At 43.5% G+C, this 17,500-nt stretch overlaps 1 protein-coding gene across 2 annotated transcripts in view; it reads right to left on the bottom strand.

The window, feature by feature from the left end:
- LOC127002445 (UDP-glucuronosyltransferase 2A3-like) overlaps nucleotides 1-17,500 on the bottom strand; it is a 271,862-nt gene that overhangs the window by 211,604 nt on the left and 42,758 nt on the right. For both annotated transcript variants that reach the window (XM_050868421.1, XM_050868433.1), the window contains exon 2: nucleotides 16,454-16,579. The gene's annotated coding sequence lies outside the window, so the exon portion shown is untranslated. The remainder of the gene's footprint in view (nucleotides 1-16,453; nucleotides 16,580-17,500) is intronic.

The following is a 17,500-nucleotide window of genomic DNA, read 5'->3' on the forward strand; positions in this document are numbered from 1 at the left end:
GAGAGAGGGAAAGACTGTGGAGAGGGAAGCGAGGGAAAGGAGAATGAGTATAGAAAAGAGTCCTGGAGAGGGAGATGACAGGATGAAAGAATGAGTTTGAAGATGGTTTACGATGAAGGAAACTAAGTAAAAAGAGGGAGAGAGGGAAAGACTGTGGAGAGGGAAGCGAGGGAAAGGAGAATGAGTATAGAAAAGAGTCCTGGAGAGGGAGATGACAGGATGAAAGAATGAGTTTGAAGATGGTTTACGATGAAGGAAACTAAGTAAGAGGAGGGAGAGAGGGAAAGACAGGGGAGAGGGAAACGAGGGAAAGGAGAATGAATAAAGAAAAAAGTCCTGGAAAGGGAGATAGACGAGGGCAGGACAGGATGAAAGAATGAGTTTGAAGATGGTTTACGATGAAGGAAACTAAGTAAAAAGAGGGAGAGAGGGAAAGACAGGGGAGAGGGAAGGAGGGAAAAGCGGGAGAGTAAATATTGAGACATAAGTGGAAAGCGACCCAGAGACTGAATTGAAATGAATTGCAATATTTTATCAAGCCATTCATGAGTCAATAGTACAAGTATTACACACGTGAAATGATTGGCTGAGACTCTCTTAAAGGCACCTCATTAATATTGCCACTCGAAGTATATATTTTGACTCTTTTTAGGCAAATTGAATAAGAAATTGAAACTCGTGACTGGTGAATTTCTGTTACCCTAAATAAATACTTGGATACTTGAACACAAACTGCCAAAATCGTGTACGTGCATCTAAGAACATGTAATATCTAGAACGCAATTATACCAGTCTTTATAAAGATCATGTCTCCACGCACGATGCATACTAGAGAATGCAAGTTTAACTATTATGAGGTATGGCAAGTTTCTCAAACACATATATAAACTTTGCAATGTTTTATCATGATACATGAGTAATAGTACATGATGATATTACCGACACAGAACGAAAGAATGAAGTAACGATGACGGTTTGAAGACGAAGGAGCACAGAAAAAGTGAAGAAGGAGGCGAAAAACAAGAGGGAGAGAGAGGAAGATTGAGTGTTGCGAGGTGAATGGCCAAATGTGTGGAGGCGAAGAAATAAATGAAAGAACAATCTGCAACGCTGGGGTGAAGAGGAAAAAAATAGGAAAAAGGGGGGATAGGGAAGGAAAGAGAAGAGAGAGAGAGAGAGAGAGAGAGAGAGAGAGATTAGAGAGAGAGAGAGAGAGAGAGAGAGAGAGAGAGAGAGAGAGAGAGAGAGAGAGAGAGAGAGAGAGAGAGAGAGAGAGAGAGAGAGAGAGAGAGAGAGAGAGAGAGAGAGAGAGAGAGAGAGAGAGAGAGAGAGAGAAACAAAAGGTAAAGAAAAAGAATAAAAAAAGAGTAGAGAAAAGCGCAACAAAAGAGCAAAAGGAGAGGCGACAACGTGAAACTCAACGTATTGGAAAGACAGAAAAAGACAGAGAGAAAGACAGAGTGACAGACAGACGGACAGACAAAAGGATGGATTCTAGCGTGACACGAAGAGGAATGGAATGTGACTTTGAGATGTGGCTCTCTCCAGGGGGATGTGACGTGACAGGGGGGAAGAGGAGGAGGGAGAGGGGAGAGGACGGAATGTGACTTGTGTGGGGATGTGGTCGAGAGGATGTAGTGTGGTAGTGTTGTTGTTGTTGTTGTTGTTGTTGTTGGTGGTGGTGGTGGTGGTGGTGTGAGGGTATGATATAATATTCCCCCCTGGATTTAACCCCCCCCCCTCCCTGACATTTATCCCCTGACTAATTTCCCCCATGTACAAAATTCCTTTATGAACATTTATTTCCTGTGGACATTTCCTTCTTTATATGTATACAGCAATGCTTTTTTGTGTGTGTGTATTTTTTTTTGTGTGTGAGGAGAAACAGGAGAGGGTAGGAAGAGGAAGAGAAAATGTGTGTGTGTGTGTGTGTGTGTGTGTGTGTGTGTGTGTGTAGGACGAGGAGGGAAAACGTGTACGTGTGCGTGTGCGTGTGTGTGTATGTGTGTGTGTGTGTGTGTGTGTGTGTGTGTGTGTGTGTGTGTGTGTATGCGGGCGCCTGCGGGGACGGCATAATTAAGGGTAACGAAGTCCGTCTGTGAATAGTTAACGAGGCCGGTTGTTTCATTAGGGTTCCTCCGCTGGTGGTGTCGAGGAAGGAGGAAAAAAAGAGGAAAAAAAGAAAAAACACAAGAAAAGAGTGAGAGGCAAGAAAACGCACTCGACTTATTACAATACACACACACACACACACACACACACGCTACACAGCTCAACAAAACAAACTCGACTCTGTAGCTTCAAAACACCTAACTTTTAAGGATAAACTTCCGGATTTTGTTTGGCAAGAAGAATTAGATGCAGCGCTCTCTCTCTCTCTCTCTCTCTCTCTCTCTCTCTCTCTCTGTCACGGTCTGTCTGTTTCTCTCTATGTTTGTTTGTCTGTCTGTCTTTGTCTGTCTGTTCCCGTATTTATGTATGTATGTGTATTTGCCTGTCTGTATGTATGTCTTTCACACACACACACACACACACATAACCACACATACACAAAAGAATGATAAAAATATGATTGTAGGTAAAAAAAGAAATATTATAGAAAAGTTGAAACAAAAGAAGCAAAATGAAACAAGCAAATTACAAAACCTAAAACAAGAATATCAACAACAACAACCAAAATAATAATAACACAGATAGAGAGAGAGAGAGAGAGAGAGAGAGAGAGAGAGAGAGAGAGAGAGAGAGAGAGAGAGAGAGAGAGAGAGAGAGAGAGAGAGAGAGAGAGAGAGAGAGAGAGAGAGAGAGAGAGAGAGAGAGAGAGAGAGAGAGAGATATGAAGAAAGAGAGTACGAGAGGAAAAACACAGAAGAGGAAGAGGAGGAAGAGGAGGAGGAGGAGGAGGAGGATCAGTCATGCGGAAAAATATGCTAGCAAAGATTTTGATCCTGAGAGATTTCGGCTGCAAGAGGAGGAGGAGGAGGAGGAGGAGGAGGAGGAGGAGGACGAGGAGGGGGAGTAGGAGGAGGAGTAGGAGTAGGAGGAGGAGGAGGAGGAAGAAGAAAAGAAGGAGGAAGAGGAGGAGGAGAAGTTACCGCAGAAAAAAAAGAAATCTCTCTACTTCTACGTAAGAGTGAAAGAAAGGAAGAAACAGTGGTGGTTGAGGAGGAGGAGGAGGAGGAGGAGGAGGAGGAGGAGGAAAGAGGAAAAAAACAAGATCTCCCTTTTGAATCGATTTTCCCAACTTCATCAAAACTTCAACGACATTTCAATTTGATCGTCCTAAAAAAGAAAAAGAAAAAGAGCCAACAAAACCTTCTGTCTCCCTTTTGTAACGATTTTCACAACTTCATCAAAACTTCAACTACATTTCAATTTGATCGTCCGAAAAATACAGAAAAAATAGCCAACAACCTTTTTTCCCTACTAGACAGACTTCCACCTTTCCTTCCTTCCTTCCTTCCCTTCCTCCTTCCTTCCTTTCTTTCTCATTTCCGTCCTCTTCCCATTCTCTTCCCTTCTTCCCCTCTCTTGTAGTCGATTCGATTTTCTTGGTTATCATTTAGTCATCTTTATTTGGTATTCTTTTATTCTCTTCCATCTCCTGTTCCTCCTCTACGAGTCTACATCATTTATCAGTTATCTTCACGTTATCATCTTCTTCCCTTCTTTGTACTTTCTTTCCCTCGCATTCCGTCGATTTCCTTGTGTTCTTTTTGTTACTGTTTTTTTTTTCTTTTTTCCCTTTCTCGTTTCTCTCTCTAACTATCTTTCTATCTTCACGTTATCCCCTGTTCTTTATTTACTTCGCATTCCGTCGATTTTCCTTGTGTTCTTTTCGTTAATGTTTGCTTTTTTTCCATTTATAATTTCTCTCTTTCTAACTATCTTTTTTTTTAATTTCCGTTCATCCTCTTCTCTTTGCTTTCCTCTTTTCCTTTTCCACTATCTACCGCCTATCTACCTTTTCCTTCCCTTTTCTTTCGGCTCGTCTCGGTTCCACAATTTTTCCTTTCCCTTCACGTCTTTCCCTCAATATTCTTATCTTCCTCATCTACCATCTACTTCTATTTTCCACTCCCTTATCTTTCCTTTCCTGTCCCTCCTTACATTACGTTATCTTATCTTTCTTTCCCTTCCTTTTTTCAGCTTCCCTAGCCTGTCTTTCCCTTCTTTTATCTTTAATTTCCCCTCCTTTCCTTTCGCTTTTCTTTCCTTTTCCTTTCCCTTCCCCTCCCATCCCTACCCATTCAGTCCCATCCCATTCCTACCCGTCCCATCCTACCGTTTCCTTTTCCCTTCTTTCCCTTCCCATCCCATCCCTTTCCTTTCCTTTCCTTTCCCTTCCCCTCCCATCCCGTCCCATCCCATTCCTACCCTTCCAATCCCACCCTCTCCTTTCCCCTCCTTCCCCTTCGCTTTCCTTTCCTTTCCTTTCCCTTCCCCTCCCATCCCTACCCATCCCGTCCAATCCCATTCCTACCCTTCCCATCCCACCCTCTCCTTTCCCCTCCTTCCCTACCTAGAGCGCCTGCAGAGGTCTCGCATAACTCAACATTAAAAACTGCAAATTATTAACAAGGTCATTACTCTCGGGCGACTGAATGTAATAAATAAGTATCTATATATCAGCGACTAAGAGGAGGAGGAGGAGGAGGAGGAGGATAGGAAGAGGAGGAGGAGGAGGAGGAAGAGAGGCATTGAGGGAAAAGGATGTGGATGGAGAGGAATAAAGAATGAAGGAAGATAAATTGATAGAATCGGTTAAACGAGGTGGAAGAGGAGTGGGAGGTGGAAGAGGGATGAAAGAGTAGAAGATTTGTGAGGAGGAGGAGGAGGAGGAGGAGGATAGGAGGAGAGGTGATACACGAATGGAGAGAAGAGAAAATGGAGAGAAAATATGAAGTGAAAATATCAACCAACTCTTCAACCACTCAACCATATTTTTACCTCTCTCTCTCTTCTTCTTCTCTTCTCTCTCTCCCTCTCGCAACAATCCAGCGTGAGATATGACTCCGGTACCGTATCAGATTGCGTGCGAGAGAGAGAGAGAGAGAGAGAGAGAGAGAGAGAGAGAGAGAGAGAGAGAGAGAGAGAGAGAGAGAGAGAGAGAGAGAGAGAGAGAGAGAGAGAGAGAGAGAGAGAGAGAGAGAGAGAGAGAGAGAGAGAATGGGGGGTAGGGAGGTGTAGAATGGGAGTGAATGAGTGACTGACGTGATGGGTTTTTAAAGATAATGAATGGAATGCGAAAAAAAGATATTGAACTCACTTTCCTTGCCTTTTTTTGCTTAATTCTTACTCTTCTCTTTCAATTATATACATGGACATTATTTTTTTCTTCAAATCATGCTTAACTTTCTTCCACTGTTCCTTAAAATTCGTAAAAATGACACCTCCATGATTTCCTCCTTCCTTTCTCTTTCTTCCTTTTCCCCTTTCTTTTCTATCTTTCTCTTCCTCTCTAACGCTTTTTTTTTCAAGCATTCTTCTGTACTTTTACCATTTTCTTTCTTGCTTCCTTTCTCTTCAAACCATATTTAAGGGGGGGTTGCCTTAAAATTAAAACATATACATTTCCATATTCTTGAGATAAGTAAATAAGGGTTAGGATTTTGTTTTAAGTCAGGGGATGTTAATGGAGAGACGAACAATTGTTTAATGAAAGAAGTACTGAAAGAAAATGGGGTTAGGGTTGCCGGGGGGGAGGTTTAAGGGGGGCTACTCTAAAATTAAGGGAAAATGTGGTCAGGGTTGCCTTAACTTTCTTCCACTGTCCCTTAAAATTAGTAAAAATCACACCCCCATGACTTCTCTCCCTCCTTTCTCTTCCTTCCCCTTCCCATCTCCTCGTACCTGACTTTCTCCACTTTCCCTCTCGCTAACTTTCCACCTCCTATTCTCCTTACGCCTTCCTTACGTCACCTGACCTCTGACCTACCTTCATTTCCCTCCACTTTCCTCCCTCCTTCCATCTGTTTCTCTCTCACGTCTCTCCCTTCGTCACTCTTGCTTCCTTGGGTCACACGGGTCGAGGGCAGGACCCATAGGAGATTGAGGAGGAGAAGGAGGAGGAGGAGAAAAATGGAGATAACAACAAGGAAAAAGAAAATAAGAAGGAACTAACGAGCAAAATAGATCCACGGTTTTTTTTTCTTGTCTTGGGTAAGATGGGTCGAGGTCAAGATAGGTAGCCCCCCCCCCTCCCCTTCCTCCTTTCCCTCCTCCTCCTCCTCCGCCCCAGTAGTGAGAAACGGCCTTGGTTTGATGGTTTTGTCCGTCCGTCAGTCAATTAGTCAGTCAGTCAATCATTCAGTTAAGTAAGTTATGGATGGATGCCTCTCAGTTTCTTCCTCACGGTTTCTCGGCAAGGATATTGAGGCTGTAAATAAAAAAAAAAAAGATGGCAGTGAAAAATTAAAGTACAGAGAGAGAGAGAGAGAGAGAGAGAGAGAGAGAGAGAGAGAGAGAGAGAGAGAGAGAGAGAGAGAGAGAGAGAGAGAGAGAGAGAGAGAGAGAGAGAGAAAGCAATATCCCACGCTGTACCGCATACCCCCAAAAAGAGACAGCCACTTACAACAATAACAGTAATACAAACAACAACGAGGAGGAGGAGGAGGAGGAGGAGGAGGAGGAAGAGGAAGAGGCCGAGGAGGAGGAGGAGGAGGAGGAAATGTAGGAGAGGTGGAGGAAAGGGAAGGCTCCATCAGCACAACTCTTACTCGACATGCTGCAATGGAGGAGGAGGAGGAGAAGGAGGAGGAGGAGGAGGAGGAGGAGGAGGAGGGGAGGTGACCGTTTATTGCGCTCTCACCACCTCATTTGTCTCCGCGGGGTGACACTGGGGAGAAACATGGCAGCACGGAAAAATGGAAGAGCAGGCAGCATAAAACCGGTTAGCCTATACAAATTCAGCTTACTTTAGCGACCATCAATTCCTATCAAACTTGTAACCTATGAAAAATATTAAATCCCTTTGTATACGTTCGTGCGAGACCGTTCAGCTTATTCTTGACGCAACACAGTAACGATCAACGCGATTTGTAGAGGTTTTGATACTTTTCTCACTAACGAATTCTGCAGGAAGGTTGTTGCAGTAGCGGATAACTCAATTTAAGAAGATGGAAAACTCCTGCCTAAGTCTCTACTGCATCGCCTCACGTGCATTGGGGGACTGTTATTGATAAGTACTTCAAGACCTGCAAGGAATCACTCAATGGTCTCTTTGCTAACTGGAGGAGACAAGAGGAAGAGCAAAGAGAAAGAGATGGAAAACTCCTGCTTAATCCTCTACTGCATCGCCTCACTTGCATTGGGGGACTGTTATTGATAAGTACTTAAAGACCTGCAAGGAATCACACAATGGTCTCTTTGCTAACTGGAGGAGACAAGAGAAAGAGCAAAGAGAAAGAGATTTATGAGGAGCGAGAAAGTGAAAAGCGAGAAGCAAGAAGAGGAGAAGGAGAAGAGGAGGAGGAGGAGGAGGAGGAGGAGGAGGAGGGGTGTCAGGGGAATCCGGCTAAAGTGGGCTGGTTAGATAAATGGAAACAAAAACTATGGCGGAAGAACCCGAGGATGCAGTAACTGGGTACGAACGTGGGACAGAGAGAGAGAGAGAGAGAGAGAGAGAGAGAGAGAGAGAGAGAGAGAGAGAGAGAGAGAGAGAGAGAGAGAGAGAGAGAGTACACAGGAATTAAAGTGAGAGCCAACACGGAGTTACTGAAAGTTTTAAAAGCGCTCTTGTACACACACACACACACACACACACACACACACACACACACACACACACACACACACACGGAGGAAGAGAAAAGCAGAAAAAATGTAAATAGCTTTAATAATTTAACCAGCTTTAAACTAAGGAGTGCCAAAAGCCGTTTAAACAATAGACGAAATTAAAAACAAACAGACAAAAACGATAAAACAAAAATAAAACAAGATAAAAAAATAAAGCTAAAATAAAATGAGGTGAAATATAAAAAAATAACTAAAATAAAAGGAAAAAAACAACAACAACGACACAGCACATGTATAATTTAGGCTCCTTATTTACATCTCCTTTTTTTTATAATCCTCTGTCGGCAGTGAACACGAAGGTTTTTCACTCATTCACTGTTGGAACTCGAGGTGCTTACGGGAGTACTAGAAAACGATGGAGTGGTTGGGGGATTAGGAGGAAGCAGTGATGGGGATAGAACAAGAGAAGGAGGAAGAGTAGGAGTAGAAGGAGAAGGAGGAGGAGAAAGAGTAGTAAGAGGAGGGGAAAAGGAAGGAGAAAGGTAAAGGTCTATAAAAGAAAGGAAAGGAAAATATATATAAAGAAGAAAGAGGAGAGAGAGAGAGAGAGAGAGAGAGAGAGAGAGAGAGAGAGAGAGAGAGAGAGAGAGAGAGAGAGAGAGAGAGAGAGAGAGAGAGAGAGAGAGAGAGAGAGAGAGAGAACAGCAAGATAAGCGATGAGGACTGGACTGAAGAGAAGAAGAAAGACGAGGAGTAGGAGGAGGAGGAGGAGGAGAAAAACAAAGATAACAACGAGAGGAAAGAATATGAAAAGGAACAATGATAGAAAGAAAAATAAACAGAAAACGAAGATCACACAAAAGACAACAGGAAAGCGGAAAAAGAAGAGAAGCAAGATAAGCAACAGGAGAAAAAGCTGGACGTATTGAAGACTGGAGAGAGGCGAAAAGAAGAAAGAGAAAACAATAGGGATAAAATCACAAGCATCGCCTTCTATCACAGATGCTACACATAAAAAAATATATAAAGGAAACGATAAGAGATGCTCCCTGCTCTTTGGGGCATGGGTGGAGGGAGATGACCAGATTTCCTCTTCCTCCTCCTCCTCCTCCTCCTCCTCCTCCTCTTCCTCCCTAAGCTCTTCTTCCTCTATGTATGCAAATGGAGAGTCGTAAGTCACGCCAGCTTTGAGGAAGAGGAGGAGGAGGAGGAGGACGAATAGGAGGAGGAGGAGGAGGAGGAGGAGGAGGACGAATAGGAGGAGGAGGAGGAGGAGGAGGAGGAGGAGGAGGAGGAACGTGGTAACAGTTATTCAATAAAACTATCTCGTTTTTTGCTTTTCCTTTTTCTCTCTCTCTCTCTCTCTCTCTTCAGAGAGAGAGAGAGAGAGAGAGAGAGAGAGAGAGAGAGAGAGAGAGAGAGAGAGAGAGAGAGAGAGAGAGAGAGAGAGAGAGAGAGAGAGAGAGAGAGAGAGAGAGAGAGAGAGAATAAAAGATAAAGGAAACTCAACGAAATAGGGAAAGGTCAGTAAAAGGAAGGGAAGCAAATTAACGAAAGAGAAGGAAAAGAAACAGAGAATAAACGAGAAAAAGAAAAAGAAAGAAGAAAAAGAATGAAGAGAAAGAAAAAAAAGAGAGGAAAATAAGATAAAGAAGTGGGAGGAAAAAATGAGAAAGAGGAAACACACACACACACACACACACACACACACACACACACACACACACACACACACACACACGCGAGAAAGCAGTCAAAGAGGTCAACCACTTTCTTATGAAGGTTAGGAAGTCATAACTTGGTCCCCCCCTCCTCCTCCTCCTCCTCCTCCTCCTCCTCCTTTTCCTCCACCGCCACAAGTGCAGAGCAAATATTGGACTTTTTACTCTCAGGAGGGACAAGAATGGGGGGTGGGGGGGAGGGGGGCTTGGAGGTGGCGGGGGGGAAGGGGGGGAAGGAAAAGGTCATAGTACGAAGAAGAGGAACAATGACCTCGAACGCACTTTTTCTCTCTCTCTTTATCTATCTATCTATCTATCTATCTATCCATCTATTTATCTCTATTTCTCCCTTTATCTCAATCTCTAATTTTTCTTTCCTTTCCTTTCTCATTACACTTTTTTCTCTTATTATTTTCTTTTTCTTCTTTTTATTATTCTTCGTATCATTTTGCTTCTACCCTTTCATCAAGTTTACAGTCTCTCTTCCTTTCTCTTCATCATATCTTCCTTCTATCTCTCACCTATCTCTCTTTCTTCTTTTCTTTCTCCCTTCTCCCTCCCTTTCTCTTCTCCATATCTCTTCCCTATCTCAATCCCCTACCTCTATCCCCTATCTTTCTCTCCTCTATCCACCCTTTCTTCCTATCTTTCCTCCTTATGTCTCCTATTCTTTCCCCTTTTTCCCTCTCACTCCCCTTCCCACAGAGTCACACGCACAATTTAATATCAGAGCCATTCCGCGGCGTCGCCCTTGAGTCGGTCCCGGAGACTTAATAAAGGTGCTCGCGGCGAAAGTAATATTTTAATGCGCCCAGCAGAGTCCCCGCCCCGAGAGGCTCCGCTGAGGACGTGAATAAGCCTTCCCATTTACCTTATGAGAAAGCTTATTTCCTGGAGGTTTGGAGAAGGGGAAGGAGGAGGAGAAGGAGGAGGAATACATAGGAATACATAGGAGGAGGAGGAGGAGGAGGAGGGGAATGAGGAGGAGAAGGAGGAGGACTGTTTGAAGGATGTAGAGTGTGAGATGAGTACAGGAGTGGAGATGAGAAAGATAATGGAAAAAGGAGGACGAGAAGGAGCAAGAGGTGGAGGAGGAGGAGGTGGAAAAGGAGGACAATGCCGAGGACGAAAATCAAGGAAAAGGAGAAGGAAAAAGAGAAGGAGGAGGAGTCTGGCAAAGAAGATGAGAGGACTGGTGAGGAGGAGGAGGAGGAAGAGGAGGAGGAGGAGGAGGATGGGAAGATGATATTAATGTAAGGTGAGGTTTATGAGACGCAGTATGAATATTGCTGACAACTTCTTATTATTAACATTCTATCATTGTGGTGAAGAATCTAATTTGAACCTTATTACTAGGAATACCCACAACACCACCACCACCACCACCACCACCACAACAACAACAACAGGACATCCATCACCTCAACCAGTACAGTCTCTCTCTCTCTCTCTCTCTCTCTCTCTCTCTCTCTCTCTCTCTCTCTCACCCAGGACACATACATACACACACACACACACAAACAAAACACCTAATTAAAATCATATTACCAGGAATGCTAACAAAATAAGGCCACCACCAGCGATATACATGACCTTAACAAGTATAGTCTCTCTCAAACACACATATATACTCTTTCTCTCTCAGGACACACGAACACATATACAAACACACATACATCTCCAAAGTACATGATCATAACTAGTACAGTCTCTCTCTATCCCTCTCTCTATCTTATCTGCCTTCCTTCCCCCTTATCCCTCCTCCCCTATCCTTTCCTCATATCTCTCCCCGTTCTTTTTCTTTCTCTTCTCCCTCTCTCTCCCTCTCATCCCCCTCCCTCCCACACACTCTCTCATCACATACACACATACACACACATTTCCCCAGTACAGTTTCTCCCTCACGCGCGCCTCCCAGCCGACTAAGCCAGCAAGCCGCCCGCAGTAATTGCCCATAAATCCCTCGCCGCTATCCTTAAACACCGAAATATTATGCCAACTGGAAAATATACTCGCCTGCCTTTGACGCGAGTAAGTGTGCACGTGTTTTGTTTGGGAGGGTGGTGGGGGAGGAGGGGGCCGGTGGGGGGGGGGGATCAGAGCCACCTAGCGAGAGCCTGAGGAAGGAATGATGGAGAGGGGATGATGAGAGGATGAAGAGAGGGAGGTCATGGAGGAGAAAGATGTAGTGAAGGTAGGAAAGAGGGAAGGGAGATGGAGGGGAGGGAGAGAGAAGTAAGGGAGAGTGAAGGAAGGGAGACGGAATGAAGGGAGGGAGGGAAGGGAGATGGAGGGAAAGGAAAGAGAAGTAAGGGAGAGGAAGGGAAGGGAGGGAAGGGAGACGGAAGGAAGGGAGAGGGAGGGAAGGGAGAGGGTAGGGAGAGGGCGGGAAGGGAGAGGAAGGGAAGGGAGAGGGAAGGGAGAGGGAGGGAAGGGAGACGGAAGGAAGATAGAGGGAGGGAAGGGAGAGGAAGGGAAAGGAGGAATTATAGTTAAGATTTATCCAATACGCAACACTAGTCTGACCATGTTTTTTTTTTCTTTGTACTGTATGTGTATGTGTTTGTTTGTGTATGTGTGTATGTGTGTCTGTGTACCTGTATGTCACCTGGTCATATTTCCACCTACATGAATTTTTACCTAACTATTTTTGTACCTAGTCATTGTATTTGTTTATGTGTGTGCATCGCCTAGTCTTAAAAGAGCATTTAAATGACAGTATGTTGATTTAAGCTTGTTAAAGTATACTTCTTTATGTGGACCAATGAGAATTTTGTAACTTTCACTGTACCGTAAATTTGCACCTTTTGGTCAATAAACTAAATATCTAAATAACTACGTGTACCTGTATTTTACCTGGCTGTATTTCCACTAACCTACATATATTTTTTTCTAATTATATTTTTCATCTCGTAGTTTACACAATATCAGCCATGCCCGTTTTACCTGGCTGTATTTTCACCCACCTACATGTATTTTTATTCCTTATATTTTTCATCTCGTCGTAGTTTACACAATATCAGCCATGCCCGTAAGTCCCCGCCGCCATATCCACGTTGGCACAGTTAATCACCCAACTCGTGATTGCCCCGCGCTTGAAGTACCTCTGGATTTAGGTCGCCCCATTTATCAAGAGTTTTGTGTGGAAAGATTAATTCCTTGACAGCGGTTTAACGAGTTGGTTCGCTATTTCAGTTCATATTCGTGTCCTGTTGTTGTGTCTATTGGTGTTTGTATGTTTTTTTTATTTTATATATAGGAAAGGCGAATGTAATGAATGTATCCACCGTCTTTAGTCCGTTAAACCAAACAAAATTATGGCGGAGTCTTATTGGGGAGAATGAAAATGGTGTTGCTGTTGTTGTTATTGTTGTTATTTATGTTGTTCGTTATTTTTGTGTGTGTATGAGTGTATGTGTGTGTGTTGTGTGTGCGTGCGTGCGAGATTCAACCCCCAGATAAATCTCGTTATATACAAATGCGAACCCAATACATTTTCATATCAATCACAAAGCCACTCTTGAAAACTGTCGCGCCTAATCAAATGAAAGTAGTTTGCCGGCTGCGTAGTGTCGGGGTGCGCGGCGCGGCAAATCGCATCACACAGATAAAAGAGTTTCCGATTCCCTCGTTCGCCGGACTCCACAACGAACGTACAAACTCATATGACGCCGACAGCACCTGTGGGAATGATACATAAAGGGGCGCAAGGTGAGAAAAAGAAAGGGGACGGAGAAAAAAGGAAAGGAGAGAGGTAGGGAAGGGGATGGAGAAGAATGAATGGGGAAGGGAAAAGAAGAGGGTGAAGAGGAAATAATAAGGGAGGGAAAAGAAGGGGGGGAAGGAGAGGTAAGGGAAGGGGTGAAGAGGAATTAATAGGGAAGGGAAAAGAAGGGGGTGGAGATTAAAGAGGAGGGTGGATGGGAGAGGTTAGGGAAGGGGTGGAAGAGGAAAGAATGGGGGAGGGAAAAGAAGGAGGTGGATGGGAGAGGTAACTGAAGGGAGTGGAAAGGAAATAATGGTGTGGAGGGAAAAGAAGAGGGTGGAGAGGACAGAATGGGGGAGGGAAAAGAATGGTAAAATAAAGGGGATGGATGTGGAAGAAGGGACAAGTACAGGGAAGCAGCTATTGGTAAGGGGGGGGCCTCATGTAAACGCCCTTACTGGAGTTGGTAGGTAGAGGAATCGCTCCCTCGATGGACTCAGCAACACGTGGGCAAAGTCATATCACGCCAATAAAACTAATATTCGCAAGCTCTGCCACGGTCTATCTCCCCCCGTCTCGTTTGCCCAACAGCCCGAAACACACAAATGAATCACAGCGTCCCGAAAAAAATAATTCGTGTACTAATAACGTGGCGCTTTTTTTTTCTCTCTTTGTTCGATGCGACGTTTAAAAAAATATGCAAACTTTTTTTTTTTTCCTTTTCATGTATTTTAAAAAACGACACCAGTCAGTAAGATTTTTCCTCCGGTTTTACTTTTTTTTCACGAGTATTTTTTTTTTCCTCCTTTTAGTTCTGTATGTTTGGATAGAGTTAGGAGGATATTTAAACTGGATATTACTGTATTTCCTCATCTTTCCCACTCCTGCAAGAATATGAGGAGGGAGAGAATTCATTAAACTGTGGACGATATTACTGTATTGCCTCATCTTTTCCACTCCTGCAAGAAGATGTGGAGGAAGAAAATTCATTAAACTGTGGACGATATTACTGTTTCGTCATTTTTTTGTTATACTCTTTCATTCACTCTATAGAAAGATGAGGAGGAAGAAAAAAATTAAACTGTTGACGATATTACTGTGTTTCATCATTTCTTTTGTTGTATACTCTTTCCTTCACTCTGTACGAAGATGAAGAAGTAGAAAAGACATCAAACTATGGACGATATTACTGTTTCTCTTCATCTTCTTATCGGATACTCTCTCCTCACTTCTAAAGATACGTAATTTATAAGAGGAAACAAAACACTACTTAAGCTGAGAACGATTAAACTGTGCCTATCCTTCCTTTTAACGTGCATTTTTTCTTTCTTCCTTTTTTTTAAATTATTTCTTTCCCTTATGTATGTATATAACTAAGAAGAAAAAAAGAAATTAAACTGTGGATGACATTACTATATTTCCTCATCTATTAACACTCTTCCTTTCACATCTATGGTTACGTGAGGTGTAAGAATTATGGACGATTTTACTGTTTTCCTTATATTATTTTTAACTTTTACTATTTCCTTCACTCCTTTACATTAACTAAACTGTAGATAGCATTACCGTACCCCTTCGTCTCCTTATTACCGTACACTCATTTATTTCTACGTTAAACTGTGGATGATATGAAAGAATCTCCTAACATTTAAACGGACCTTCCCCCCTTCACTCCTACACGCATCTGAATAGGAAGCAAAAACGTTAATCCTCTTACCGAATACCCAGCAGCGGACGCCCTAACAGGAACACAAAGGACGCCGCTGTTGTTACCGCCGGATCGTGACGTGAGGCCGTGAGGGGAATTTTATTTAACCATAACTTTGCCAACTGAATATACAAAAGTTTTTAAAGGTAATCCTCAGCACTGTACCGAGGGATGGAGGAGGAGGAGGAGGATGAGGAAGGAGAGGGTCGCTTTTGGTCCGTCTCTCCCTTTTTCGCCCTCTCCAATTCTCCCTCCTTTCCTCAGTCTCATTCTCAATACCTCTATCTCTCTCCCTCCTTTCTCCTTTCTCTGCCTCCCTCTCTCCCTTCTTTCCTCCATCTGTACATTCCTTTTACGTTCTTTCCTCTATCTCTTCCACGTCTTCTCATTCTCTTTCTCTCCCTTCCTTCCTTCCTTACCTTCCATCCCTCAATCTCTCCATCTCCCCGTTCGTTCCTCCTCTCTCCCCTGTCTCTCCCTTCTGTTTTCTTTCCCTCCCGTGTCCTCTCATTCCCTGCCTTGCTTTCCGCCCTTCTTTCTCTTTATTTTCTTTCCCTCCTTCCCTCTCTCTCTCCCTCCTTCCCTCCCTCTACCCCTCCTCCAAGGCAGAGGGAATATAATATGGTAATCCTGTGTTAAATTGTCCCGCTGTCCACCACGCCTCGACTCTCACGCCGGACACACAACAGGCGCGGAAGGGGGATCATTTTTACCAGAGAGAGAGAGAGAGAGAGAGAGAGAGAGAGAGAGAGAGAGAGAGAGAGAGAGTGAATACATGACCCAGTTCTTTATACACTTGTCGATTAAACAAACAAAAAATATATATTTCGCACATTGCAGCATCCATCTGTCTTGCTTTTTTTTTTATCAACGGACCTAATGACATAACGTGCAGCATCATTCTAGGTTTTGTTTTACCAATACGCGCAATAAAAGATGCTTCCACAACATAATTATCTCGCTTTATCTTACCTTATCTTACATGATGAGGAGAGTTCTGACGCTAACAGGAGAAATGTGACATACTACCTCAGATTAGGGGAAGTAAACACACACGAACACACACACACACAAAAAACTATCATCCCTTATCTTACATTATGGGTAGACTTCCGACACTTGTAAATTGTGATAAACGAATAACGATGAAACCATAACGAAGAAATCATACCCACAAAATAAAATAAAAAAACAATATCTTACCTTAACTTAATTTATCTTACCTATCAATTGCGTTCTGATATCGATAAGAGAAATGTGATATACTTGAACAAAGAAAGAAAACGTAGTACATACAAAAGAAAGAAAACAACAACATTATCTTATTAAAACTTAGAGACAGACTATTGTTATGACCCTAATGAGAAATGTTATATAGTACAACAAAGAAAACACACACACAAACAAAAACAACAGCAAGTCACCTCATCTTACATAATGAGTAGTTCTGACAACAATAATAGAGATGTTGTAGTAGTTTAATTAACAAAGAAAATACAAAACAAAACAACGCGACTCGCAAGTGCACAGGTGAGTCCAGGTGAGTGAACAGCAACAAAGCAATTAATTAGTAGGGCAACATACCTAGTGGATGCCTTGCTCCGGGCGACAGGCGAGCAGCTGGCCAGGTAGGGGCGCTAATGATCCCGCCCCACCTGTTACTCTTACTCTCCCTCTCTCCTCCTTCCGCCCACTTCACCTTGCCAACTTCTGAAACGGGTAACAGGCGTGTGAGGGAAGATGTTATGGTGCTTCCTCTCCTCCTCCTCCTCCTCCTCCTCCTCCTCCTCCTCCTCCTCCTCCTCCTCCTCCTTCTTCTTCTTCTTCCTCTTCTTTTCCTCCTCCTCCTTTTCTTCTTCTTTTTCATCATCATTGTCTTTCTCCTCCTACTCTTTCTACAGTATCGAATATAGTTCCCTACCTCCTGATCCTCCGCCTTCCCTTCCACTTTCTTTCCTCCTCCTCCTCCTCCTCCTCCTCCTCCTCCTCTATAGCATTGTCACTTCCAATCATTCCTTTTCCATCAACATAATCCTCCTCATCTTCCTTTACGACCTACTTTATTTCCCTTCTCTCTCTCTCTCTCTCTCTCTCTCTCTCTCTCTCTCTCTCTCTCTCTCTCTCGTAACGCACAACAACACGACCTATCTCTCTTTGTCACCACATGTTTCCTCCTCCTCCTCCTCCTCCTCCTCTTTCCCCCCTTCCCCCTTCCTCCCATCCTCACTCAGTCCTCTAACAGCAAGACACGAGTTGACCACGTTGTTGTCCTGCCAAGAGGGCAATTAAAATCTCACAAAGTACGCATTATATTAAAGAGTAAAGAGAAGCATTATCTACTACGGTGAAAATAACAACAGGAGGATGAAGCGAGGCGAGAGTTAACATCAAGGACAAAAGAAGAAAAACAAGGTAAAAAGGATCAAAAGGGAAGGAGTGAAAGTCTCTAAACCAGAATCGAATCCCACAAGAAAGTGACTGAAGAACGATCGTGTTTTCAGATGCCACAACAGAGTGAAGAACTTGGCTGGCGGCGGCGGCGGAGGCAATAATGGAGAGGGAATGGAAGGAAGGAGAGGGAGGAGGGAATAGAAAGCGAGAGTGAGGGAGAGAGGGAGAGAGTGTGAATGA

The sequence above is a fragment of the Eriocheir sinensis genome, chromosome 2, assembly GCF_024679095.1.
Source record: "Eriocheir sinensis breed Jianghai 21 chromosome 2, ASM2467909v1, whole genome shotgun sequence".
Classification (NCBI taxonomy): domain Eukaryota; kingdom Metazoa; phylum Arthropoda; class Malacostraca; order Decapoda; family Varunidae; genus Eriocheir; species Eriocheir sinensis.